Source organism: Amblyomma maculatum, chromosome 11, assembly GCF_055883805.1.
Source record: "Amblyomma maculatum isolate TAMU_Amacu chromosome 11, ASM5588380v1, whole genome shotgun sequence".
Lineage (NCBI taxonomy): Eukaryota > Metazoa > Arthropoda > Arachnida > Ixodida > Ixodidae > Amblyomma > Amblyomma maculatum.
In genome coordinates, this window is record NC_139354.1 from 79,081,575 (window position 1) to 79,108,236 (window position 26,662).

The 26,662-nt window shown below is 46.2% G+C and overlaps 1 pseudogene; it reads left to right on the forward strand.

Moving 5' to 3' along the window:
- The window catches only part of LOC146174233 (solute carrier family 22 member 3-like), a 95,900-nt pseudogene that overhangs the window by 53,168 nt on the left and 16,070 nt on the right, over positions 1 to 26,662 (forward strand).

Consider the following 26,662-nt stretch of genomic DNA (forward strand, 5'->3'; position numbering starts at 1 on the left):
GGGTGTCCAAATCAACTGAATTTTCCTATTTATTGTTTTTTGGGTGAGGATTTTGGCCGCCTCCGGCGATATCCTCCCCTTCCCAAAATTTTGAATGGCAGTTTTGCTGTCGCTAATTATGAACTTGGCTTCTGTTCCTACGCAAGATGGCGCTATCGCAACTTCCTCCGCAGTCTCTATGTTGCGGCCTCTGATGGCTGCCGCGGATACCGGTGCCCCTCTGCCATCGACTACCGAAGCTACCGCCGCACCTGTTCTGCCACTTGCCGCATCAACATAGACTACTTCCTTTGCTCCCATGTTCTTGAACCGTCGCTCTAGGGCTTCAGCTCGTTTGGCCCTTCTTTCGACATTAAATTCTCGATGCATATTCCTAGGGAAGGGGGGGGGGGGACTACCAAGGCATTCCTGATTTCACTATTAATTGTGACTTTTTTTTGAACTCCCCTGTCTGGGTTGAGGCCTACTTTTGCAAGGATTACCTTGCCCGTCTCGGTCGTGCTTAGTCTCTCTAATTGGGAGACTCGCACTGCCTCCGCCAATTCTGCCCACGTGTTATGCACCCCGAGTTCGAGCAGTCGTTCGCTCGAGGTACCCATGGGCAGTCCTAGCGCCTTCTTGACGCATCTTCGAATCAGGCAGTCTAACTTCTCTTTTTCGCCGGCCTTGATGTCCAGGTAGGGCGTGGCGTAACTGATTCTGCTTATTACGTATGCCTGGATTATTTTTAGTAAATTTCTCTCCTTGAGGCCTCTTCTTTTAGTGGCGACCCTCCTCAAGAGCCCGAGGGTTTGCATCGCGTAACTTTCTAATTTTTTCAGGACCTCTCCGTTGTGACCGTGGGATTGAATGACCATCCCCAAAATCTTGACCTGATCTACTTTTGGCACCGGTTTGCCCTCCACCTGAATATGAAACTCCCCGCTATTCTTCCAGCGGAGGTACTTCGGGTTATAAACGAACAACTCAGATTTATGCGGGGAGCACGAAAGTCCCCTTTTAGCCGCGTAATCGACAGTGATGTCGGTCGCTGCTTGCAGGCGTTCCTCCGTACTCGCATCGCTCCCATGGTTAATCCAGAGGTTAATATCGTCCGCATACATGCTAAAATTTAGCCCCTTGATTTGGTTAAGTTTACCCGGGTGGCCTCTCATTGCCACGTTGAATAGAAAAGGCGATAGCACTGAGCCCTGCGGTGTGCCTTTGCTTCCTAACTCTATCGTAGGAGATTCTAAATTTTGAAATATCATGCAGGCTTTTCTGCCCGATAAGAAGTCTTTTATGTAGTTGTACGTTCTCTCCCCTACTCCGAGCACTTCGAGCCCTTCGAGAATAGCCTCGTGCCTGACATTGTCGAAGGCCTTGGTGAGGTCTAGGCCCAGGATCACTTTGGCGTCTCTCGATCGCGAGTCTATGATATCATGCTTTAGTCGGAGCATTACGTCCTGCGTGCACAAGTGTGGTCGGAAACCGACCATTTCGTGCGGCCACAGGTTGTTTTGCTCCATAAAGGACGTTAATCTTGTCTGTATTACGTGCTCCAGCAACTTCCCTACGCATGAGGTTAGGGAAATCGGTCTCAAATTTTCCAATTGCGGGAGTTTTCCCGGTTTGGGTATTAGTATTATGTTTGCCGTTTTCCACTGATCTGGCAACTGGCTCGTTTCCCAAACTTTTCCAGTGAATTCCGTTAGTAGACTAATAGAGTCATCGTCTAGATTCCTTAGCATTTTATTGGTGATCCCATCGGGGCCCGGGGCTGATTTAGTTTTTAGTCTTACAATTTCCGCCCTTACCTCTGCCTCCGTGATGGGGGCGTCAAGCGCCTCATTGGGTGTGCCACCGTAGCTCGGGAGTGGGAAACGCTGGTTGTCTGCAACATACGTTTTTGCTAACTTATTCATAAACGCCGCATCGTCTCCTTCAAAGGCGTGCCTGACTTTTGCCAATCTTATTCCCGATTGAGTTTTTAAATTTGTTGGGTCCAGCAGATGCCGGAGCATGCCCCACGTTTTGGAGAGATTCATCCCTCCCTCCATTTCGTCGCATCTGCTGAGCCAGTTTTGTTCGCACAGTTTGATCGCGTAGCTTTCAATTTCCTTGTTATGCCTCGCGATTCGTCTTCTAAGATTCTTGTTCCACTTTTGTTTCTTCAGCCTGCGTTCCATGCTTTGTTTAGCGTCCCACATGTGGAGCAGTCGGCTATCTGCTATACCAGGAGCGTCGTCTCCTACCAGCGTCTTTGTCGCCTCACCAACGTGGCGTTTGAGTGCCTCCGTCCATTCCTCAATGTTCTCAATTCTTTCTAATTGCGCGGTTGCCCTGATTTCTCTAAATTGATCCCATTCTGTAACGGCCGGTTGGCACGCCCTGTGCGTCTTGACGCCCTCTTTGAGGACCGAAACGATAATGAAATGGTCACTGCCAAAATTTTGCTCAGAATTTTGCCAGTCTAAGCCCTGTAAGTTTTTTGAAAATGTCAGGCCTGGGGATGTGTCCGCGCATACTCTGTTACCCGTCCTCGTTGGATGATCGGGATTTGTATGGAGGGTGAGACCTAGCTCGTGCGTGTCCTCCAATAGCTGCCTACTTTTGGTGTCCTGTAAAGCATAGCCCCATTCTTGATGTCTGGCGTTAAAGTCACCAACGATCAGCAAGGGATTATTCCCGGCCGCCTTGATGGCTTTGCGCATAAAGGCCCTAAATCTAATTTTCTTTTGCTTGGGTGAGCTATAAATGTTAAGAAGGAATAGACTGGGATCCTTCTTTCGTCCCGTTAATATCTCGAGGAATACGTTCTCGATATCTCTCGAATTCAAATCGTGTTCTATCACCGCTACATTGCGCTTGACAAAGGTCGCCAACGTCGATTTCACGCCTCTATCGCTGTTGAACACCTGGTATCCCATTAGTTTGGCTCCCTTCCCTGTTTCCTGAAGGGCGATTGCGAGGGGGGTCTCAGTTATGAGTGGAAGGTATTGCTGCAGTAGCGCTCTCTTGCGCTGGAAGCCGCGACAGTTCCACTGCCAAATTTGGTTTTCATTTACGCGCCTGGCCATTTTGCAGCTGGGCTAGCGTTTGCTCGACATTCTGCTGCCACGTGTTGACGGCTACTAGTTCAGTTCGAACTCTTTGCACTTCCCCTGTAAGTGCCTGTACCTGGCTCTGAATTTGGTCCATGAATTGGGTCATTTGACTCATGAATGAATTCAATTTTTCGTCAAGCCTACTTTCGAGTGCTTGGAACGGGTCGGTTTCATTAATTTTGCGCTTCACCGGGGGCGGACGAGACGCCTCAGTCGCCTTTTGCTCATCCCCTTTCGCCGGTGGCGCCGCTTGTGGCGGGGCGACTGGCTGAGCAGGTGGCAGCTGCTTCGCGGGAGTGGGAGGCCCCTGCTTTTCTGTATGCTGTTTCGAATTTTGATTTTGCGTTAGCTTTTTAATCACCCCCTTAAGCTCCTCAATTTCTTTTTTAAGAATTTCGACTTCCTCGTCTTTCTTATCTTTCCTAGGTTTAGCCTGAGAGGCCCAGCTGTTGAAGCTTACATTTTTCCGGTCTCCGCTGGCGTTCCGCTTGGTCCATGGGTTGGCCGCGTCCCTCGAACTCGAGCGTCTTCTGGACCCAGACCTGGAGCATCCCATGGAGCGAGAACTGGAACGCCCTCGCTGCTGCGGTGGCGTCTCGTTGGTGGTAGATTCCAAACTTGGGAAGGAGTCTTCTCTAACGCGGAAGTCTCCTCCTCCTTCTTGCTTGACTTTCGGTCGCCCTCTGTTGTCGTCGTGCGCTGGCTTATCCTTGACTTTTCGCTCCCATTGCTTCTTCTCCACCTCGTACGGAGTCCTGAATATTTCCTTACATTTTCGGTCACCAAGCAGGTGGCCCTTGCCGCATAGCTGACATTTTGCCTCGCACTGGTGACCTTGCGGTGGCCTCTCCATTCCGCAGCTTCTGCACATGAGGTTGCTCGGGTCCGGACAGACGTCCTCCCTGTGACCGAGTCTTCCGCAGGCATTGCATACCTCATATATTTTGCGGTAAAGTTGACACCGCTGCGCCATCGGAGTCAGGCGAACCCATCGTGGTACTTCTCTCTTTTCAAAGAGAATTAGTACAGTTCTGGAATTTTTGCCGAGTCTCCGCACACCCAAAACTGGCGGGTTGCCGTGGATTCTCAGCCTCTCCATGATGATCTCGTCGGTATAAGTAAGTGGCACGTCATGTACCACGCCCTTGCCGCAATCTTCCGGCGTCGCCACGTAGGCAGTCAATTCGATCTTCTCCCCCTCGAATACGAGGTGGGTTATGCTCGCGTAGCGTCTCTTCCTTTCGGCGCTTGTAGTTGCCACGAGGATCGAGTGCTGCTTAATATTCGTCGAGATGACGTCCTCCCCGGCCTCGCCTGGGTGGATACCAGCTGCCACGATTATTGCGTCAGCCAAGATTGCGTTGCCAAACTTGAGCAGACGCACGAGGCCGCCACGTGGCCTCAAAATGATTTTCTCGGCGCCATCGGGTAGGCGAGCATGCTGCTTTTCCACCGATTTCGCAGCCATTTTTCTTCCAGCATGCTTCTCAGCAGCTCGCTGCTTCTCAACTTGTTGCACAGTCTTCTCGAGCGGCACATATTTCTTCTTCTTGGTGGTATACCATTGGCCAGGCACTTGAAATTCCTCCGGATCTACCGGCGTTCCTTCGACAGTTTCCATTTTTTAAGCTTTAGTCAGCTTCACGAGGCTAAGGGTGAGTCCCCGACGGGGCCGCCGCGATCCCAGGGCGCCGCGAGACGCTAGGCCACGTTAGGCCTAGCTTCAGCACGTATAGTCCACCGAACAAAGTGACTCGGGCTATCCCAGATGCCGAAGAGAAGGACGCAGGAAATTTCGACCAACTGGGGTTCTTTAACTTGAACTTGCATCGCAGAGCATACGGACGCCACCACGTTTCGCCGTGCACCCATACAACCCGTGAGGGTGCACGGCGAAACGTCAGGGGCGAGTGGCGCGCCACGTGTCGGGGCAGCGCCGCACATTGCGAGGAGGGGTTCTTCTGTGTTTGCCGCAAGATGGCTCTTCATTTGCGCAGAGCGCAGAAGAAATGTAGCGGAAACGTATTCCACCGAACAAAGTGACTCGGGCTATCCCAGATGCCGAAGAGAAGGACGCAGGAAATTTCGACCAACTGGGGTTCTTTAACTTGAACTTGCATCGCAGAGCATACGGACGCCACCACGTTTCGCCGTGCACCCATACAACCCGTGAGGGTGCACGGCGAAACGTCAGGGGCGAGTGGCGCGCCACGTGTCGGGGCAGCGCCGCACATTGCGAGGAGGGGTTCTTCTGTGTTTGCCGCAAGATGGCTCTTCATTTGCGCAGAGCGCAGAAGAAATGTAGCGGAAACGTACTTCGCTACTCGTGTAACTGCGACTTCTGTAAGTAACATGCTCATAATTACCGATATACACCGCACTATAACGTTCTACGACACGTTTCTAAGGCAACACCGCATTCACTAGAAGGGCTTTTGTACCGCTTTCAAGCATCGAACTCCTAGCTGAGAGGTAGCGTCTCCGTCTCACACTCAGGAGACCCTGGTTAGATTCCCACTCAGCCCATCTAACTTTTCGTAAACACGTCCAGAACCACACACTAACTAGCTGTTGCTGCGAATTATTGGAGCATGTAATTAACAAATCACTCATAACATACGTAGAAAACAGCATTTATATGCCAACCAGCGCGGTTTCAGGAACGTTTTATCAACCGTTACACAAATACTTGAAATTACTCATGACTTTGCGGCTGCCATCAACTCTGGTCTGCAGGTAGATTCAGCGTTTATCGATTTTGCAAAGGTGTTTGATTCTGTTTCACATTGTAAGTTAATCGAGAAGCTCAATCTAATTGGTATTAATTCAAAAATAATTTCATAGATTGTCACTTACCTCTCAGGCCATTCGTAATATGTAGAGATAAAAAATGCTAAATCAGACACATTGGATGCTTGTTCAGGTGTTCCCCAGGGATCCGTATTAGGGCCTAAACTAACAAAGTCGCGACGTTGATTGTAGGCAGGCTCTCGCTGCCGGCGAACCAGGTTTCAAGAGTAGGTGGGCCTCCTTTCCATCGGCTGGTGGTCATACCATTGAGTAGAGCTGCGCCGATCGTCCATATGCGAAGTGCCGCTAGGTTAAAGTCACGGAGTTGACAGGGCGGCAAAATTTGCGTGTGGCGCACATATTCTCTGCCGCACATATTCACCCCAGATGGTGTCCCTGGATCTTGACGATTCCTCGCGTACAATCTCTGGTATCATATTAGCCATTGAAACTTCAGGACAGGCTTCAACACTTGCTACAGAGGTGACATTGGCCAGTCTTCCGAATTTAGGTGTCATTCGGCCCAGTTTGAGAGCCTCAAATGTTCTGCAATGATTTATATCAGCGGTGGTGCTCAGCATCTCTTCGCTAATAGAAAATTATAAACGTCTTCCACTATTCCTCTCAGGAGGTGGCCGGCTTTATCTTCTTCAAGCATTGTGGGGTTGACCAGCTTGAATAGCTTTAAAAGGGCTTCAATGTATGCAGTACAAGTTTCTCTTGGTAGTTGCGCCTGGTGAAGCAAAGTCTGTTCAGCGCGCTTCTTCTTTGCAGGTTCATCTCCAAAAGTTTCCTTGATCTCATTTGCAAAAACAGCCCATGTACTTAAGTCCTCGTGATTATCAAACCAGTCGAAGACAGTGACGGCAAGGAAGAACACTACGTTAGCCAGCTTAGTAGCGGCGTTCCAGCGATTGCATTTACTAAATTTTTCATAGTGTTTCTACCATTCATCAACGTCCTCCTCAGGTTTTCCAGATAACGTTCGCGGCTCTCGATAATAGTGCCAGTTGTTTGCCGTGGATGGGCCTGGCTGCTCAGTACTGCCGTGTTCAGTTATGTCCGATAGCATTGGTGATAAGCCAGCGACTCTATGGTTTCTTCGGTAGATGGAACGGTCCTTGGTCGCTACCCAAGCATCTCTCACCAAGCTCTTACGTGCTTTGTACGCACGGGAAGGGGGGGGGGGCATATTTACAGGGATCGGTCCAAACAGGACTGCTGCGAAGCGTACCAATGTCCCTCGGCCCTTGCTCTTCCTCTTTCTTCACCGATCTACCCAACCATTCTCCTTCACATTCCATCGAAGTTCTGCGAAGGCGCCTGATAATATTATTGTAAGAAGCATGCTCTTGCCACATGGAAAGTTGCACTTCACTCTGAAAAAGCTGGTTGATGTTTACATCAAGCTGCCGTTTATCTAAAGTGTTTCCTTACAGGTCTTAAACATAACTTGCACATTAATTAGCTCCAATATGTGAGCTGTCTATCTTAACTTTCCGAACATGCATCACAGAGAAGAGAATGCGAATATTTTTCAGAATTTCTCTCGCCGATGATGCTTTTTTTTAGTATTAAGTGAGATATACTAGTAAGGAGATGGTCACGTGGGAGATTTTTGTTAAAACAATGAACAGATATCAGTACATTATCTTCAGATCGAAATATCACACCTAGCAGCTTTCTGGGACAGTCACAAGAATCCGTATTACCCTGTTGCTGCCGGGGACAGAAATCGAAAATTATTTAATTATTCTGTATACACTATCTTCTGTGCAATAAAATGTCCTGCACAGTAAATCTGGTGACATTATTCTCTTCCTGTGTAATTAACACATGAGTCTCATGATTTTTAAAAGCCTGGGGACATTAAATGTAAAACCTGGTGAGCATATATTTGAGAACACTACGTAATTGAGATCACAAGTAAAGTGACAGGCAGAATAAACAGTCAATGCAAAAACCAAGTATTGTGGGGAGTTTTGAAAATGGGAGCTATTAGGTAGCTACTCAAAGGGTAATGTCTTTTTTATGCCGTTTTTTTTATTTTTGGGACACTCATGTGGCAATAAAAAAAAATAAATGCAGCTTGTTAGTGGATTCTTCTCCTCTGGCGAAGAGGAAAATAAAATAAATTTTGATTGTACATCTGCCTTCATGCTTTTTTTGTTTTTTCACATCTCTCGCATAGCCATTAACATTCATTTGTATAAATTTTGTTCACCGTTTCAGGGCCAAAACGTGTTAGTATGGGCAGAATTTGTGCTCATGCCATGAAAATTCAGTAACCTACTTAAGCAAGGGGAAAAATCTAACTTACCCTCTACGGTTGTAAAAAGCTTCGCTGCTGCTTTTTTTCTCCCAGAAGAGATGTGGGTAGCACCTGGAAGCCAGCCACACACATTTGAGAATTTTTGCTCTATAGCAATATAGAGATAAAAACACAATATATGCTGTGTCCTTATCTGTCACCTCATGAAAGAGCGCCATAAATGACAAAAGCAGACTAGGCAATTACGGATATTATCTACACGTGAAACTCCTTCAGGAACTTTGCTCTGATACACAATGTAAAAAACCCCTCGGGCCAAGATAATCAGAGCTCCTATACTCAAAAAGGCCCTGTACCGAAGCATCAGAAGCAGCCTATGTTAGCTTAGAGCCTCGAGTGAAAAAGTTCCCAGCAGAAGCCTTGCGCTTGACATGTATGCGTAAAATATGTTAGTTAGGAAAGTGCACCAGTCGTTCCAAGCCTCTACTTTGTGATGCAGCAGTCAGAATATGTGAAGAATACATTTTCAGCGCTTTAGTGCACTACAAAACGCTTTTCACCATGAATCTCGACCTGGATGCTTTCATCTAAAGGGCTAACAGGTATCCTCTAATACTTACCTTTATTACAGTTCGCCACTTTCGATCTGCACTTTGCTGTAACTATCAGCTTTTTCACTACATAGGACACCGAAGCGGTATTTGTTGCCCTTTGTGTTATTGCAATATTAAGAAAGGTATAATACAAGTTTTCACACACACACACACACACACACACACACACACACACACACACACACACACACACACACACACACACACACACACACACACACACACACACACACACACACACACACACACACACACACACACACACACACACACACACGCACACACACACACACACACACACACACACACACACACACACACACACACACACACACACACACACACACACACACACACACGCACGCACGCACACACACACACACACACAAATATATATTTATTCACGCAACAAGAACTCTTGTTGCGTAACACTTCATTTCTTCTTTTTCGACATTTCAACCGAGGTCCGGTCTTTCTCAAGACAGTACCTTAACCCCGGTCAAGACGACGACGAAGAATAAATGAAGTGCTACGTATTCCCGCTATATATATATATATATATATATATATATATATATATATATATATATATATATATATATATATATATATATATATATATATATATATATATATGTTCGGTTTTATAATTTATTACGCGTAATTTGTATGCTCGAAAAAGATATTTCCGAATTTGAGAGGATAATTTTGTAGCCACAGGCACATAGCAAAGTTAACCAAACAATCTATTTTTCCTAATGCTTCGTGTGCGTTTATCCTCGGTATTCAGCTTCAAATGTAACAACGAATGGCACATCTAGAGCAAAACGCTGTTTGTAGAGGTCTTTAATATGACTCGAGGTGGTCGTAAATTTTGTACTGTTCAATTCTGTTAACAGCTGAACCCCAAATCTTAAAAAAACATAAACACATATGTACACTGACTTATAAAAGAATAGAAACTACAACTTGCACACTCTTGAATTTATGAGCATTTAATGCCGTTGCCTCATAAAAGTATTAGGCACAAAATACGCCAGGGCTTTCAATAGACTGCGAGAAGACAAATTAGAAATCCATATAACTTGTTTGTCTTAGTCATTTAAGGCAAACATTCCTTGTAATCACTTCGAAAGAGAGGCAAATAAAGGTGCCAAAGAAGCTATTTTGCATACGATAAATATCAAACAAAAACATCACATGTACACCGCTGTATGGTACAGTAATGGCAGATTCTTGACTCACCACTTAGGCAACACGATGGCCTCCTAAAATAAGCTGGAAGGCAGTGGAATTTATTCGGCACTGAAACCCATAGACATAGTACTATCGGTTTTTAAATGATACCAGGTGGCTGGGGTTGTCAATGGCGTATGGCAGTTCACTTGACAACACGTGTTGTAATGACATATAAGAGTTATCGATCATCGACGTTGATACAGTTGGTCGTGCAATACTGCTATGCTTATCCGCGTGCAGTTTTGCAGTACTCCATCATCAGTGTATGTTGTCCCATGATTTTAAAACGGAAATGTACTCAGAGTCCAGTCTTTGGAGAAAACCCATTTCCTGATAGGCAAAAGCTGCTTTGTGCTGCGGCGCTAGACGGCGACAAAGCATCCGGACAAGTCTCAGGAGAAAACGTCAGCGTATGGAAAAGCCCACTATCCGCATCAGTGAAAAAAAGGCCAAGTCCGAGGCAAGGGCTCCGCTGCCATGAAGAGGACCTACTGAGGATAGGTACGTTGAGTGTCGAATGCTTTTATTCCAGAGAATCGACACGTGACGCTCTCCCATGTTGTTCCCATGCAGTGTGCGGCAAAAGCTGAAGCGAGGGGGCGGGCGATGTATGGTTCTTTTGTTTTGATTCGAAAAATGTCGACATATTGAGTGCCTTACTTTATAATGTACAACTCTGCATCTATTAACACATCACCTATGTTAACTCCTAGATATTGTTGAGGTTATAAGTTTGTAATAAATATATCGCATTCATCCCAGACCTCTCCTGTTTCCAAACACGCGTATTAGTTTCAACTTGGCAATAATATCCATCTGAAATACATAAAACGCAAACTTCCGCCAATTACTGACGCGACACAAACCATTTAATTTTTGGCCACCATTTAAAATTTTAGTGCTTGAGCATCTGTACTGAAGCTTTGAATCATGATAAAACGCAATCATTGTTGCAGTATCTTTGCGCAGCCAAGGGCGTAAGTTTGGCTTGTGTTTGTGTTAAGTTTTAGGTGTATTGACATATGAGGTTCTTGCCAATTACTACAGCGAGGTAGCCAGATATTGTTCTCATGAGGGCCTACATTGTCAGCTTTAGTCTACGAGATCAGGCCTCAGCCGCAGCCTGGGTTGTGTAAACCTTTCGACATGAAACGTTTATTTTTTTCGTCATATAGAACATTTCCAGCTATCAGCATGCGAACCTCAGTTGCCAAGCTTGATCGCTTCAAAAGTTTGAAGTCATCGCCTCGGAAATATGGAGGGCAACCTATTTCGTATAAACTGAACCCATAAATTTGCCCAGGAATGTGTTACTTCCTAATGCTAAATTATAGCGCAGCTCATCAGCTGTTTCACCTTTTCTATATTTTGAGGCCAATATTTCGATCAAGACATGTATGTACGGTTACAAAGAACAATTTTTTTTATTTTCACACATATTCCAGCAAGATAACTCCACTAACCGTTTTCTACGGTCATGAAGGAAGCTTTGTGGTTGGAGAAATGAAAAGAGCAATTAAGTAATCGGGAGTTTGCGAGAGGCAGCGCGTGGGTCCTCAGAAACGTTTCGTGGCGAAGAGATAGCAGAGCATGACTGACGCTGCTGACGCCGCTGGCGAGTCGACACAAGGTGCCAGTTGGGAAGTTCATAAGCTTAGTCGAAGATCCACCAGGGAGTCTATGGACACGGTGGTTAATAGTCCCTTTCGGCCGAGCTTGAGTGTGCCATAAAATAATTTTTTTTCGAAAATACTCACATGGTCATCTTATTGGCACAACAATTAACGCAGGTTTGGTCGGCGCCCGATACTTTTCTCTTCTACGCTCGCCTTCATCCTGTTTTCGACGTCATCGGCTGCATCTCCAACTGTGACGTGCTACAACAGTCTACGATTTCTCACAGCCGTGTGCGTAGCAGGATTTCAGACAACGGCCGCTGCACTTTGTGAGTGGAACAGCAAATATTTAGAGTGATATTATCTCGTGCTTTCATGTAAATATTATATAGGGGAGGTTTAGCTCTTCAATTAGCAAACAATAATTGGAATTGCTATTCGAAAAGTCCTGAGTAGTAGTCTCACTTTTGTTGTTCACAGGCGGTTGCTTAGGTGGGTACATCAAAGCGTAATTTTTAGCTATACGAGCGCACTGAAACCGCGCTCAGACTACAGTCGCATCCTTCGTATCGTATTTATCGCAGCGCGCATAGCTGCTGAAACTAGTTTACATAGCTTGCGACCATGCATGTTCACACTGGGCCGTTCGGTAAGATACGTTCCTTACGACCGGCCAATCAGCGCTCTTAACAAGGCACCAGTTAGCCAGCGGCTGTTAGCGGAGGTCGAAGTGCTTATCATGTGCTTATCATCGTTTGTGCGCTCAACTTACCCAGACGGATGAATAATACAATAATTTGTGTCCGCATGGCCCGACAGTGGTCTTGCACGCCAGCTCGGTCCTCGCGCTTCCCCAACACTCTTTTGGCAAACGTCTGATGCCGCGCCACCCCGCAACACAGGGTCAAAGGAGCCAGCCAGCATCTTGTTTTTTTTTTAGCAACCCCAGCTCGCAGCAGGGTAGCTAACCGGAATTACTTCTGGGTGACATCCCTGCCTTTCACTCTCCCTTTCTCCTCCTCCTCCTCCTCCCCGCTCGCACATAGCTCCGGCGTGCGGCCCGCCTGAATCTGTGGTTGCGATATCATGTTTACCAGTGCCACAGAGCGATCTTGCAGAAGGGCCGGGGCGGTGACTCAAAGGTCGTACTATTGACTTCAAACAATAGGCCGGAGCGCGCCGCGGAACGGAAACGTCCGCGAAGCCTCGTCCCCCCACGGAAGACGCTGTTTTCTTTTTCTCTTTTACGGTGAGCTTCTTTCAAGCATCAATTGGTCTGCGCCAGCCTTGTTCCACGGCCTATAATCGTAACGTCGCCCCGCATCAGCTTTTCGCTGTAGGCCAACTGTGTCCTCACTTGTCAATGGGGCTGATGGACTGCGAGAATACACTAGGAAGAATCGGGAATCCCCCTCCATCATAACGTCACCTTTCTAAAATATAGAGGAAGCATTAGATTGCTGAGAGTTTGTTCGTACATTAAAAAAGAGATTGAAAAAGTACTTACTTCTTTGACTCAACGCACAGCCAATTTGCCGCCAGGCGTCGTTTTGCACTTCTCGAGGTGCGATTTCAGCCACTGGTAATAGAGAACCGGCCTCTGCCGGTTCTCTATTACCTGTTAATTCCACAACGAAGAATATTCCGCACTGCACGTGATCAAGCTGCGGGAAGACACAATCATCCACACAACACCAATAACACCGGCGAGCAGGTACACTGCAGCGGCGTAGCAGCGTTGCATGATGCCACCTGCTAGCTGGTTTGCGCGTGAAATCTGGTGGACCGGAAGACCCGCGACAGAAAAGGGAAAACCTAAATCACTGTGAGCATTGGTCCCGCAGTTACAGACGTACCTGTGCTAGTCGTAAAAGTCGCGGGTCCCCCGACATATACTCCCACGCTGGCTGTGGACGCTGCGGATCTTTCACTCAATGCGACAGCATTCTAAACAAACACATTACGTTTTCTGCGCTCACGGTTGCGCTTAAGCCTACGCTTTGCGGTTAGGGATCTTACAAACGATCCGTACGTTGCGCACGTAGTCTGAACATGGCTAGAGGCTCATTTTGATATACGTTACGAATTCAAGGCTTAAATCTTACGGAGGTATTATGACACCGTTTGACTGTATCCTGCCCACCTCATGAGAAAACAATGGAGAAACACCACTGGAATGACTGCTTAGGCAAAGTTGACTACGTCGGTTGGTTACTGTCAGTTGAGCTACAAATCTCTCCTGGGGTTGCACACCATTGTCTCAACCACTGGCCAAGCAATGGTTAAGTCATGTTTACACCGCCTAGCTACAGCATCCCCAATAAGAACTTGACAAGGACAGTGCAACCCAGTAGCCTGCCTTACGACGGCGGATGGGCATTAAAAGGCCAGCAAACGACACTTAGAGTGCGTATCTAAGTAAAATCGTTGTAGTGCCATCTCGTTAGTTTACTCACGCCTGTGCTCAGATTCATTCGCTTACATTTTATCTCTCTACCTAAGCCGTGACGTTCGCCTCTGGAAATAGAAGGATGCACTAGTTTTTCAAGTTTTCTGGGGTGACGGCCAGAGCAATGTTTTAACTTCGTTCACTTCAGGGAAGGGCTCGAGTCTTTCCTATCACTGCTCGCCGACGTTAGTCATTGGTTCTTCAGAGCGTAAGCAGGAACATTGTTTAGTCACTTCTTGTGCGCTGATTTCTGCAGGTGCTTCCACGCATGCGCCGTAGCCATAACAACCAGCCACTAGCCATTCCTTTCTCCAGCGGCAGGCCAGTCTTTACTTTCATTCTCTGAGCTATATTCGTCTGAGACAAATTGGTGAAGGACAGCTTTGCTTTCTGTGTACCTTCAAAATGGTATACATAACGGCATTACCACATTTGCCCTTCAAGTATTAGAAACGTTGAATCTCCTTTCAAATAATACCACCCTATTTGCCTACATAACTATGAGACTCGAAGTAAGCTAAACATCGGTGATTGCTGTCTGAGGATTCTATTTATAATGGCAACGATTACTGGTTGCCCCACGTGCCAGAACATGAGAAAGAAAGGCAATTTGCGCATCGCCTGATTCAAGCGAACCGCGACAACTTATCTGGGGGCTTACGCACAGTTGTTTACAAATTCGGCCTAATATACGATGTTGAATGGAAACAGGTAGTTTTTTAGGAATTTCAAATTCAGTCTTACTACGTGAAAACACCTGGTAACACTTCTTATCTTGCAAGCTTTCTGCTTCTGACAACATTTCAAATTGCTCGCCGACATAACCGTTACGTCAGAGCCACGACGTCACTCAGGGAAGAAAAACATCTTCCGCTATATTCTGCGGAAGGACGGAGATGTTGGAGGTTCTTTATACATTACTGAGGCTGAATGCAATGCAACAAAGATAAGACGGCAGACGATGTAGAGAGACGCTTAAAATAGAGATTGTGGCCCACGTAGTAGTTGTACCATAATTACAAACTCTTTGGTGAACTATGTACTGCAGCCTAAAATCAAGAAGGCGAAACTTATGAGCGTGACAGTTGTTTTGTATAGGAATAGTGTATTTTATCGTGCCGAATTTAGTAGTACAGCAAATCACTTCTCGTCAGGTTCTTTTACGATAAATGTTTTCGTGTCATTGAATGACAAAAACAAAAAGAAAACATTATGTTGATATTTAAATTATAGAATCCCAATGGCTATTCTTAGAATAAATCTCGGCACTAGCTATTCCCTCCTCAATCGATAGGCTAGTCCTTACTTTCATTCTTTGAGGCGTGTTCGAGCACAGTCCGCCAGTGCATTTCTCCGCTACTCAATTCAGAACAGTGAAATGTCTTCTCTTTCACGGCTAGTTTCGTGTTTTTTGGTTTGGTATTGGTTCTGTGGGGTTTAACGTCCCAAAGCGACTCAGGCTATGAGAGACGCCGTAGTGGAGGACTTCAGAAATTTCGACCATCTGGGGTTCTTTAACGTGCACTGACATCGCACAGCACACGGGTGCCTTACTTCTCACCTCCATTGAAAAGCGGCCGCCGAGGCCGGGATTCCATTACGCGTCCTTGGGCGCGATCGCGCTGGTTTTCAGAGCACGGCTCTTAGGATGCGACTTGTTTTTAAGGCTTTTGGAGACTACGCAGTTACAGATTCAGAATAAAACGAGGCACCTATCTTTGTCTTTCTGAGCAAACACATAGGACTATTACCCGGAGGCCCTAGGATAGCTGAAATCAAAAATATTGTGAGCCCTCCACGGATCTTCTTTCATTTGTACATACCATGATCTTCGTCTTCCTCTTGTACATACCATCATCATCGTCCCGCGGCGCCGGCTCCGGCGCGCGCTTGGGTTTTCTCCCTCAGATTAAACGCTGACACGGCATACCTTGCCTTGCCTTCACGACCTTGCCGTCTGGACCTGGCCTTCTTTCACAAGTGGTGGAGGTGATATTAGATCCCCTTGCTGCCTTGTGCCCTGCCTCTCGCTGGAGCTACGTTTCGGTCGCCGTTTAACCACTACCATCGTCATGTCAACCGAGAGCAGTCCCGACCCGGCCGGACCCTCTACCTCGGCTACACCGCCGCCTCCGATGGTGCCCACATGACAACGCGACCCGCCGCTGTTCGCTGGTCGTCGCGACGAAGACGTCGATGACTGGCTTGACACTTATGAACGCTGCAGTGCCTATACAACCGGTGGGATGATGCTTTGAAATTTCTGAACGTATCTTTCTACCTTATTGAGGTCGCCAGAAATTGGTTTATTAACCGCGAGCCCCACACCACAAACTGGCCCACTTTCAAGCAGCAGTTCCGACAGTACTTCGCTGACCCGGCTGTTCGGACGGAGATCGCAAGGAACAAGCTCGCTACCCGCCGTCAAGGTCCCGATGAGTCCTATGCGTCATACATAGAGGCCGTGCTGTCACTCTGTCGGCGTATCAGTCCCACTATGCCGGAATCTGAACGTGTACACCAAGTATTGAAGGGAATCAATTCAATGGCATATAACACCCTAGTTGCCCAAAATCCGTCAAGCGTTGATTCAATTATAACGACCTGCCAACGCCTCGACCAGCTACAGTCACCCCCCGATTGCAGGCCAGCTTCACTACTGCCCCGACCTCTACTGACCTCGATCTACGAGCCATGATTCGAGCGATAATCCGCGAGGAGCTCCAAGCTCTCAGCTTTTTCTGCCGGCACGGGTGCTATCATTCGTCTCCTCCTAATGACGCCGGCCTCCGCCACATCATTAAAGAAGAGTTGGCCACTATCAACCACCCTGTCACGCCTGATCCTCCTGCGCCTTGCCCAGCACCGACTTACGCTCACGTCGCTGCATCCTCTTCTCCCTTTGTTCCCCCACCCCAAGCACCACCCTACAACCACATCAACGCCATGACGACGGCTGAACCGACGCCACCCTATTACGCACCTTGGCGCCCCTCTCGCCCAGTGTGCTATTATTGTGGAATTCGAGGACATATATCTGACTTTTGTCGCCGACGCATTCAGAATGAGCGACGTGGTTAGGTCGCCTTCGAAAGTGACACACCTGCATATTATCAGCGACGACCAATTCCTAGTCAACCTCGTCGATTCTCTCTACCGCCGGTATCCTCGTCTGAACCAAGTGGGGCTCATGTATCCCGACGCCGGTCCCCTTCCCCATACCGCCGCACTATTTCGCCACTTCGACCAGCAACAACTGTTCCTGTCTGTAATTCGGAAAACTAAGCGATGCAGTTTCCGGAGGAGAAACTGCACTTTGCGAACTTACAAAAAGTCCTCCTCGTCGCCCGTATAATATGATTTCCGTTTTAGCTGAAGGATTACCGGTCGAAGCTTTGATTGACACAGGAGCTGCACTTTCTGTTATTCATGCTGATTTGTGCCACCGTTTGCGGAAAGTAACGACACCATAAGATGGACCTGAACTTCGTGGAGCAAATGGCGTCCCTCTGCACTCTTCAGCAAAGTGCACAGTTCGAGTTGTTATAGACGGCGTCCGCCACCATGGGCAGTTTGCTGTGCTTTCACCGTGTGCGCATTTGATGATTTTTGGATGGGATTTTTTGTCAACAACTTCAGCGTTAATTTCTTGTGGCGACCGTGTCATCCATATGACAGACAGTGATTGTTCATCTGACATTTCTGCACGGCATCATTTCCTCATTGCCGCAGCTGATACTGTATTGCCTCCACAGTGCGAAATACTTATTACCGTTTCTTCCGAACACATCAGTGACGGGGATGTACTCATCGCACCATATCATCGTCATCTTGCACGTGGAATCGCCTTCCCATCAAGCCTTGTACGATTCCGCAGCAGCTCTGCAATAGTAGCTGCCACGAACACTTCCCGTGATTCCCTCGTGCTGACTAAAGGAACTTCCCTAACATACATAGTGGATACTCACCCTATATCCATGATGGTGCTCACTGCCCTGCTACCTCAGCAACGCGATTCATCGCAAGTCTCTCTTTCCATGCTGTCGAAGACAATCAATCCGAACCTCAAGCCAAACCAACGTCAAGAATTGCTGCAATTGCTTCAAGCCCACCAAGCCATTTTTGATGCCACTTCCCCACCACTGGGACGGACTAGTGTTGCACATCACCGCATCCTTACCGAAGGTAACTCAATTGTACGCCGACGACCTTATCGGGTTTTTCTCTCGGAATGAAAAGTAATTGAAGAAAATGTCAATGACATGCTACGTCGCGATATTATTCGTCCATCAACAAGCCCATGGTCCTCCCCAGTAGTATTAGTTAAAAAAAGGACGGATCGGTACGATTTTGTGTTGATTATCGCGCACTCAATAAAATTACCCGCAAAGACGTCTACCCGATGCCGCGTATTGATGACGCCCTTGACTCTCTCCAAGGTGCCGAATATTTCTCGACCTTGGACCTCCGCTCAGGTTATTGGCAAATACCTATGCATGAGGACGACAAAGAAAAAACCGCTTTCGCAACTCCTGACGGACTTTACGAGTTTAATGTTATGCCCTTCGGCCTTTGTAACGCACCCGCAACATTTGAAAGAATCATCGATACTGTACTCCGTGGCCTCAAATGGAGAACCTGTTTATGTTACTTGGATGACATTGTTATCTTTTCGTCAACTTTTACCGACCATCTCACGCGCCTGAATGAAGTCCTCACGTGTCTTGCTTCAGCGGGCCTTCAGCTCAACACAAAGAAGTGCCACTTTGCAGAGAAGGAAATTAAAATATTAGGACATCTGGTTAGCCATGACGGCATTCGCCCAGACCCTGAAAAAATAATCGCGGTCTTGAACTTTCCTCGTCCGCAACAAACTACAGATTTGCGGAGTTTCCTCGGCCTGGCGTCCTATTTCCGGCGATTTATAAGACATTTTGCAACTATTGCTGCGCCACTTCATGAACTACTTAAAGCGCGCAGCCCTTTCGTGTGGACTGAACAGTGCAACACTGCTTTTAACGACCTAAAGCACGCCCTCACATCAGATCCAGTTCTTGGCCACTTCAGCGACAGCGCTCCTACTATCCTGCACACTGATGCCAGTGGTCACGATCTTGGCTCTGTACTTCTGCAGCGCGATGCAACTTCACGTGAGAAAGTGATTGCCTTCGCCAGTCGGACCATGACTCCAGCTGAGAAAAACTACACCATTATCGAGCAGGAATGTCTCGCCGTCGTCTGGGCTGTTCAAAAGTTTTGCCCTTACCTGTATGGTTGGCATTTCACAGTTGTGACCGATCATCATGCTCTTTGCTGGTTATCTTCACTGAAAAATTTGACAGGCAGACTTGGCCGTTGGATTCTACGCCTGCAAGAATACCATTTCGACGTCGTTTATAAATCGGGTCGCCAACACCAAGACGCCGACGCTCTTTCTCGCTGCCCGGTTTCGGAATCAGCCTGCTGTTTTTCTTCACAATGCATTTCCACCTCTGACCACAGCCGATCATCGCTTCCATCGACGCATATCACTGCAGTTTCTTTTGACGATTCTGAGAAAAAGCACGCTCTCCGCTCACAGCAATTAGCTGATGCCTACTGTCGGCCCATCATCGACCGCCTTATCGGCGCTTCGAGCCCACCCAACGCTCGGCTTCGCCGACAGCTTCGCAATTTCAAGCTTGAAGTTGGCATACTACGCCGCTACGTGTATTATCCTGATGGAACTCGCTGGCTCCCAGTCGTACCGCGTGTGCTTCGCCCACGTATACTAGCAGCTTTCCACGATGACCCTACCGCAGGTCACCTTGGTTTTAACAAAACATATGACCGCGTGAAAAGACGATTCTTCTGGCCTGGCCTGTCTACCACCGTAGCTAAATACGTTGCTTCCTGCCACCTGTGCCAACGTCGCAAGCAGCTGACCTCTTCCGCCGCTTGTCTCCTACAACCCCTTCCCTGTCCCGCCACACCATTCGACGTAGTCGGCATCGACTTATATGGTCCCCTACCTCTCTCCAATGGGGGTAACCATTGGATTATAACAGCTGTCGACCACCTTACACGCTATGCTGAGACCGCCCCTGTACCGACTGGTTCCGCTGAAGAGGTAGCTAATTTCTTTTTGCGGTCAATTGTATTGCGTCATGGCGCTCCTCGGGTGCTTCTAAGTGACCGCGGGACGGCCTTCTTATCAACAGTCGTATCCGAAGTTCTTCGTGCGTCATCCACCCTCCATAAGACAACCTCAAGCTACCATCCCCAGACTAACGGTCTGACTGAGCGATTTCACCGCACCCTATCGGATATGCTATCCATGTACATCACACCGGATCATCAAAATTGGGATACTGTTCTACCATTCGTCACATTCGCCTATAATACTGCAGTACAACGGACTACCGGTTACTCCCCGTTTTTTCTCGTTTTCTGCCGTCCTCCCACTACAATCCTCGACACTTCCTTCTTCTCTACGCCCGACTACCACTCATCATTACCAGCCCAGTTCTTATCCCGTGTGGCCAGATGTCGTCATCTTGCCCGCCTCAACACAGAAGCGTGCCAGCAGGACCGCAAGAGTCGCTACGATTCGAAACATCGCGTGGTCTCTTTTCGTCCTGGTGACGAAGTACTGCTGTATACACCACTGCGCACCCCTGGCCTTAGTGATAAATTTCAGCACCGCTATCTTAGTCCCTACGAGGTAATCAACCAAACTTCCCCAGTAAACTACCAAGTCACACCTGTTGATCCCCCAGCTGACCGACGCCACCGTGGAACTGAAATTGTTCATGTATCTCGCTTGAAGCCGTTTGTGCGCCGCGGTATATCGGTTGGTTAGGAGCGGCCAGGCTGGCCGCTTTCGACCCTCCGGGCAGATTGTGTGAGACCTCCACGGATCTTCTTTCATTTGTACATACCATGATCTTCGTCTTCCTCTTGTACATACCATCATCATCGTCCCGCGGCGCCGGCTCCGGCGCGCGCTTGGGTTTTCTCCATCAGATTAAACGCTGACACGGCATACCTTGCCTTGCCTTCAGGACCTTGCCGTCTGGACCTGGCCTTGTTTCACAATATATATATTTCTTTAGTTTGCTATTTTAACTACTCAGACGTTATCCACCTACACCATTATGTTAGAATTAGAATTAGAAATTTGTATTTTGCGTTCGTGATGACAGTGTTTCGCAGTTGCAGTTTTTATAATCCACTTTTTTTGCACTCATAATAATATTTTGCCCTTCTTGTTTGGGTCTACTTTAATGCTGTGCAGTGTGTTTTAAGTTAAAAACTAATACATTCTAGGGGCCGATTCACTCCGAAATACAAGTTAAACGTACCCAGCCATGAAACCTCGATATAGTTGACACCGTTATTACATACAACCATCTCTTAAACTTTGCCAGATATAAGGCAAGCTCTGCATGAAAAAATAGCTAAATTACAAGTGCTGTAGTCTTCACAATACTCACACATTTTAGGTGATCGAAGCGTCTAGACATCTTTCCGAACTTAGAAGTCAATAGCTCGAATTGTGAATGTCTGGGTACCGCTTCAGGCTGCACCTTACCTCGAAACGGAGGCAGATAAATCACTTTGCATCTCTTTGCCCAGAAGCCAAGCAGCAGGATTTGACATGGGTGCTGAACAGTTTTATCGTACAATATTAAAAAAAAAAGAATTTTCGGGGCTCTCTATCAACACTTTTAAAGCCGAAATAGAAGGCGATGTTTGGTACTCATGCATGTTCGCAAATTTAGGCATGAGAATAGGAGTATAGAATGTAATCAAGAAATAAAACATTGAACCACAGCGTTTGTAGAGCAGGAGAGCAAATGAAAACATATTAATATATCCAAAAATTTTACATATTTTTGCTTCAACATTCGTATCCTTTGCTTGACAAAGAAGGCTCCAATTTTGCACCCGTCATCCACCGTGTTCAGGGGAGAAGGTAATCGGTCAAACCAGCACTGCAAACGCAGATGCAGTCATGTAACTTCTAGCTATCCTTGACTTCGAAGATAACCAAGAGTCTCTTTCGTATCTTTTATATTAGCATAATAAAAGAGATTAGAGATTATTCACACCATTCTCTACCGTGTTCGCATACATTAGTCAGTATCTGCGCACGCTGAATATGCTTTTTTGTTGTTTTAGATGTTTTCAAACTGCAATGCAGCCTTCATTCTGTGTTCTATGAGCATGGACCGTTTCTTCACTGCATCATAAACACAGTCAGTTCAACTTATTTTCTGTATCAAATACAGAAATTGAAAAAACAAAATCTGAAACACACCGGTCGCTAAGGTTTCCACGGCTCCCTGTATGATTTTCTAAATGAAAATTTTAATGAGCTGAAAAAATATTTTACCGCCTCATATTTCTTAGTGTCTTTGGGTATAAATATAAGTAAAATAGGCAGCCTGTTGGCTGGTACTCATTTCGCTCGTATTCTCGCTATGCCAAGCGCAGTCACAGAGATTGTGCAGCCACGCCACCGCACCCTGCTCAACATCGGCTTCTCGCTCGGCTTCACCCTGGCCACGCTGCTGCCTCCGGGACTAGCATACACCTTGGGAAATTGGAAGCATTTGCGGCTCGCATCTGGCCTCAGTGGTTTGATGCTCGTCCCATTCGTTTTGTGAGTAAAATGTATTTTTATTATCCGCCCGTTCCCGCACCTCCTTTGATATTTTATTAGTGTGTTTGTTTGACTAGAAAACTATTCCAATTCAAGTGAGTGCAATGCTTGTAGATGCTGACTGCAAAATATTAGTGCATTTCTGAAGCCTGACAGAAGTTTGCGGCAGTATTCTGCAGGAGTCTCCGCGCTGGCTCATGTCCGTACATCGAGAGGTAGAGGCCCGCAGGTCCATTCTTACGATCCTGCGCATCAACGGCCGGCCGCCGCCAACAGACATGGAGCACGTCATGAACAAGCTGATCGAGAAATCCAAGAACGACGTAGAGCTTTCGTCAACGAGCCTAACTACAATCGTCAAGCACAAAAGGCTGTGTTGCAACGCCATCTGCCTTTCTGTAGTCTGGTGAGGAAACAAACATATTTCTGAGCAATTAGGTAATTAATTCTACATTAAACTATTTCTTAGCCCCTTCCCCAACCTACGGTGTGAGGTCGCTTAAGAACTGGGAAATAGTAAAAGTAATGATATTTAACGCATTCACATTTTAATCTAGCTAGCTTGCTATTATACCCAAGTAGCATACTTGGGAGGAGGGGTTACTGAGACAGTGGTTACGCAACTTTAGTTGTTTCTATCGCAACGCACAGCAGCTCCACACAACTGACTGGTAAAGGGAAGCTGGCACCAAACTCTGCACCTAAGTACAGGATTTAATAGAGGCTGCCTGCTAATCTATACCAGAATCAGGCTTTTGTAGCGGACATTCCGACCTTGTTTGGCGTTTGAGTTCCCTCCAATTCGCTAAGTACAATTTCAGGCTACTATTGCAGACCATTATTAAGAAAAAAGTGAGGAATTATATCAGGCTTGAAATAAACAAGGCTCCAAATATTTTTCCATGCTTTGAATAAGCAATGGGGTTCGTCGCTTGCATTGGAAAACGCAGTGCTCAAATGGCAGCGGGCCTTTTCTCTCAATTCGCTCATCTTAAAAATTGCGGCATTAAGAGAACGCCGTTCTTTTACATACGTATATCTTTGATACTAGCTTTAGATTCATTTGGTGTGTCAGTATTAGGTATTATGTGTTAGAAATGAAGGTATCGTAGTATCGGTATCGAAAATACATTTTTAGTGTATCGCGTATTTTAACGATACTCGATACTAAAAAGAGGGTTTGAGACGTCTGCGGCACTCGCAATGGGGGAGTGGGTAAACATTCTTTGTGAAAGAAAGAAGAGACTTCCGGTTTGTGCTGTCACACTATGAAGTAACACCCCATAAAAGTTTGGTGCCACTTGACTCCCCTCGGACGACGACATTATCTCCTTCACTGTTCCGACATATTGTTGACCTATTTAGGTCTATAAATAAGCCAATTATTCCGTATTCACCTAATTTTTCCCTGCAGAATTTTTTTCTTTTTCTGTCTAGTGCTACCATTCGTTTTTTAATAAATCTTTCGTTCGAACGTAATCCTGCCGTTAAACTTCTGTTGAAACGACACTGAAAATATAGCCGGCGTCTGATTTACTTAATTGACGATTTTCTTTACTTAACTATTCTGCATGACCAAATCTTTTTCTAAGCATGATTTTTTCATCCTCTATCTAGTGCCAACATTTGCTTTCTTATCACTCATTTCGTTGGAACGTAATCCTTCTTACAAGTTCTGGCGGCACGACTTTGAAAACACCACTTAATGATCACGAATTAAAATGCAAATATTGAGCCCACTCCGGCGATAGTGCAAGCTCGGTGACAGCTAGGCGTGTAGCGCCTCCTGAGTTTCCTTCTGCTCGGAGTTCCCTCTAAAAGGCCCTGTCCCCTCCGCATCAATCATATTTTCAGATTCCTATCCTTTAAAATTGAAGGAGCCAATGAGAAGTAGGTGCTCACGAGATTCTTTACTTGCGAGCACCGAATGCCTACCACAAAGCCGCTAAGCCGTAAACAGACACGCAGAAAGCTAAGAACAAAGCGGAAACGCAAGGAAAGTGAGCAGGAGTTAGGAATCATGCACACTCCAGTGTCCCCTAGCCGCTCTCCTTCCTTTGCCATCCGCTCCCTTCACCGTCTATGCGGCATCATATTCTCGTCAAACAGCGTAGTCAGTGTGAGGTCGAATGAAGTAAATCATACAGTACCACTAAAATGGCGAGAATTGGGCCTAGTTGGTTATTGATATTGGTTTCACCGCGCTAACACATTGAACGACAGAACGCTCCGTGGTGTTTGTCTTTTCTGTCGTTCAATGTGTTAGCGCGGTGAAACCAATATGAATACCAATATACAGTACCTTTCTCCAAACTACTGGGCTCCGCGTGTTAAATCCACATGGCGGAAAGAACACGAGCTTTTAAGGCCACAGCTCGCCGTTCTTCCAGTTTACAGCATTTCATTGAAAACAAATTCAGTCTTTGTAACTGCGCCGGGGAAAGCTTTGACGAGACGTTTTTCTAAAAAAAAAAACTATTACGCCTAGAGTTTTGTGAAATACACAACATGAGAGATATGAAAGCAATGTTCCAGCACATAAGTTTGAGTAACAAATTATGCGTTGTCAAGAAACTTTCTTTGCCCAAAATATTTTAGCAAACTTTGAATAAAGTTTTACTTGTATATATATGTGTTTTTTAATGTTAAAGGAAAAAAATTGTTCCATTTTTTTTATACACGAATTGATTCACACCAAATTAGTAACTTTGTGTTGAAAATTGAACTTCTATCTTTTCTAGACGTAGCTCTCAAGCTACCTCAGTAAAGCTTCAGTTTCCGAGCTACCTCTACGATACTCGAGTCGATGCGAGTAAGGTTAACTCTTATATATTATTAAAAGGAATATTCACTCAGTACAACACTGAGCGGTCTGGTGCGCGTTTGTAGCGAGGCTTTTCTCATTGCCTCACTTTAGCATGCCCACATTGTGCTCTTTCCGAAATAATTACAGCATTAAGCCATTTTATTGTGTTGTTTTCCTTCTAGCTTTTAACAATATATAGAGCCTCAAAAATTTGTTATTCGACTATTGCAGAATAACTACTCATTCCTCCAAATTCAAAAACTTTGCACATTTCAGCACCGATAAAACGCGCGGGTCACCTGGTAAGTGACGTGTTGTAGCATGAAATTGAAAGCAACAGAAGATTCAGATGTATTTCTGCATATACCCAAGTTCTCACAGGTCAGTTGATGTGAAGAGGAGTAGTTTCAAGACATTTTCGCTAGGCTACTCACGGGAACCACCACCTCATTGCAAATACTGCTTCAATCCAAGCTAAAGTTCTGACAAGGCCAGCTGTCCCGACAAATTAGCTTCAATAGCTCTGTGCTGTCAGCTTCGTTTAAGCATTTCAGAAAACTATTATAGCAATACACAAATGATTTCAGAAAGCCCGGTATAAAACTTTAACGTCACCATTCATATTAGAACATTTATTATGTCGGAATTTCAGTGATGTATCGAAGCATCGAAGATACAGTATCGAGTATTTGTATCAAAAATCGATTTCTATTCTCAATCTTTTACCATTATCGGAAATGGAATTTTTCTGGGTATCGTGTGTTGATATCTAAAGCACCTCTTTGGAGAATCTCGCCCAGTCCTGAATATATAAGCAATAAATGCGACCCCGATATGCAGTTCCATTTGAGGACAGTTTTCGATCCCATGATGTCTGACTGGCGCCAATAACACATGATCGTAATAATGCCATATTTCTCATTTCCACGATGCGGTCACAGTTATTGATTTTTATTTATGTGCAAAAACAACAGCGCTTGAAAGTCACGCCTGACAGTGGGTGGGAAATATAGAAAGAAGAAAAGAGTGGTAAGATTGGGCATGACACGGGGCTTGGCAACGCTCTTTCTGTTGGTGGGGTAACAATAGCCCTAAACAAGTATATGAGCGTTCTGTCATTACATGTGAAATCCTGAAGCATAA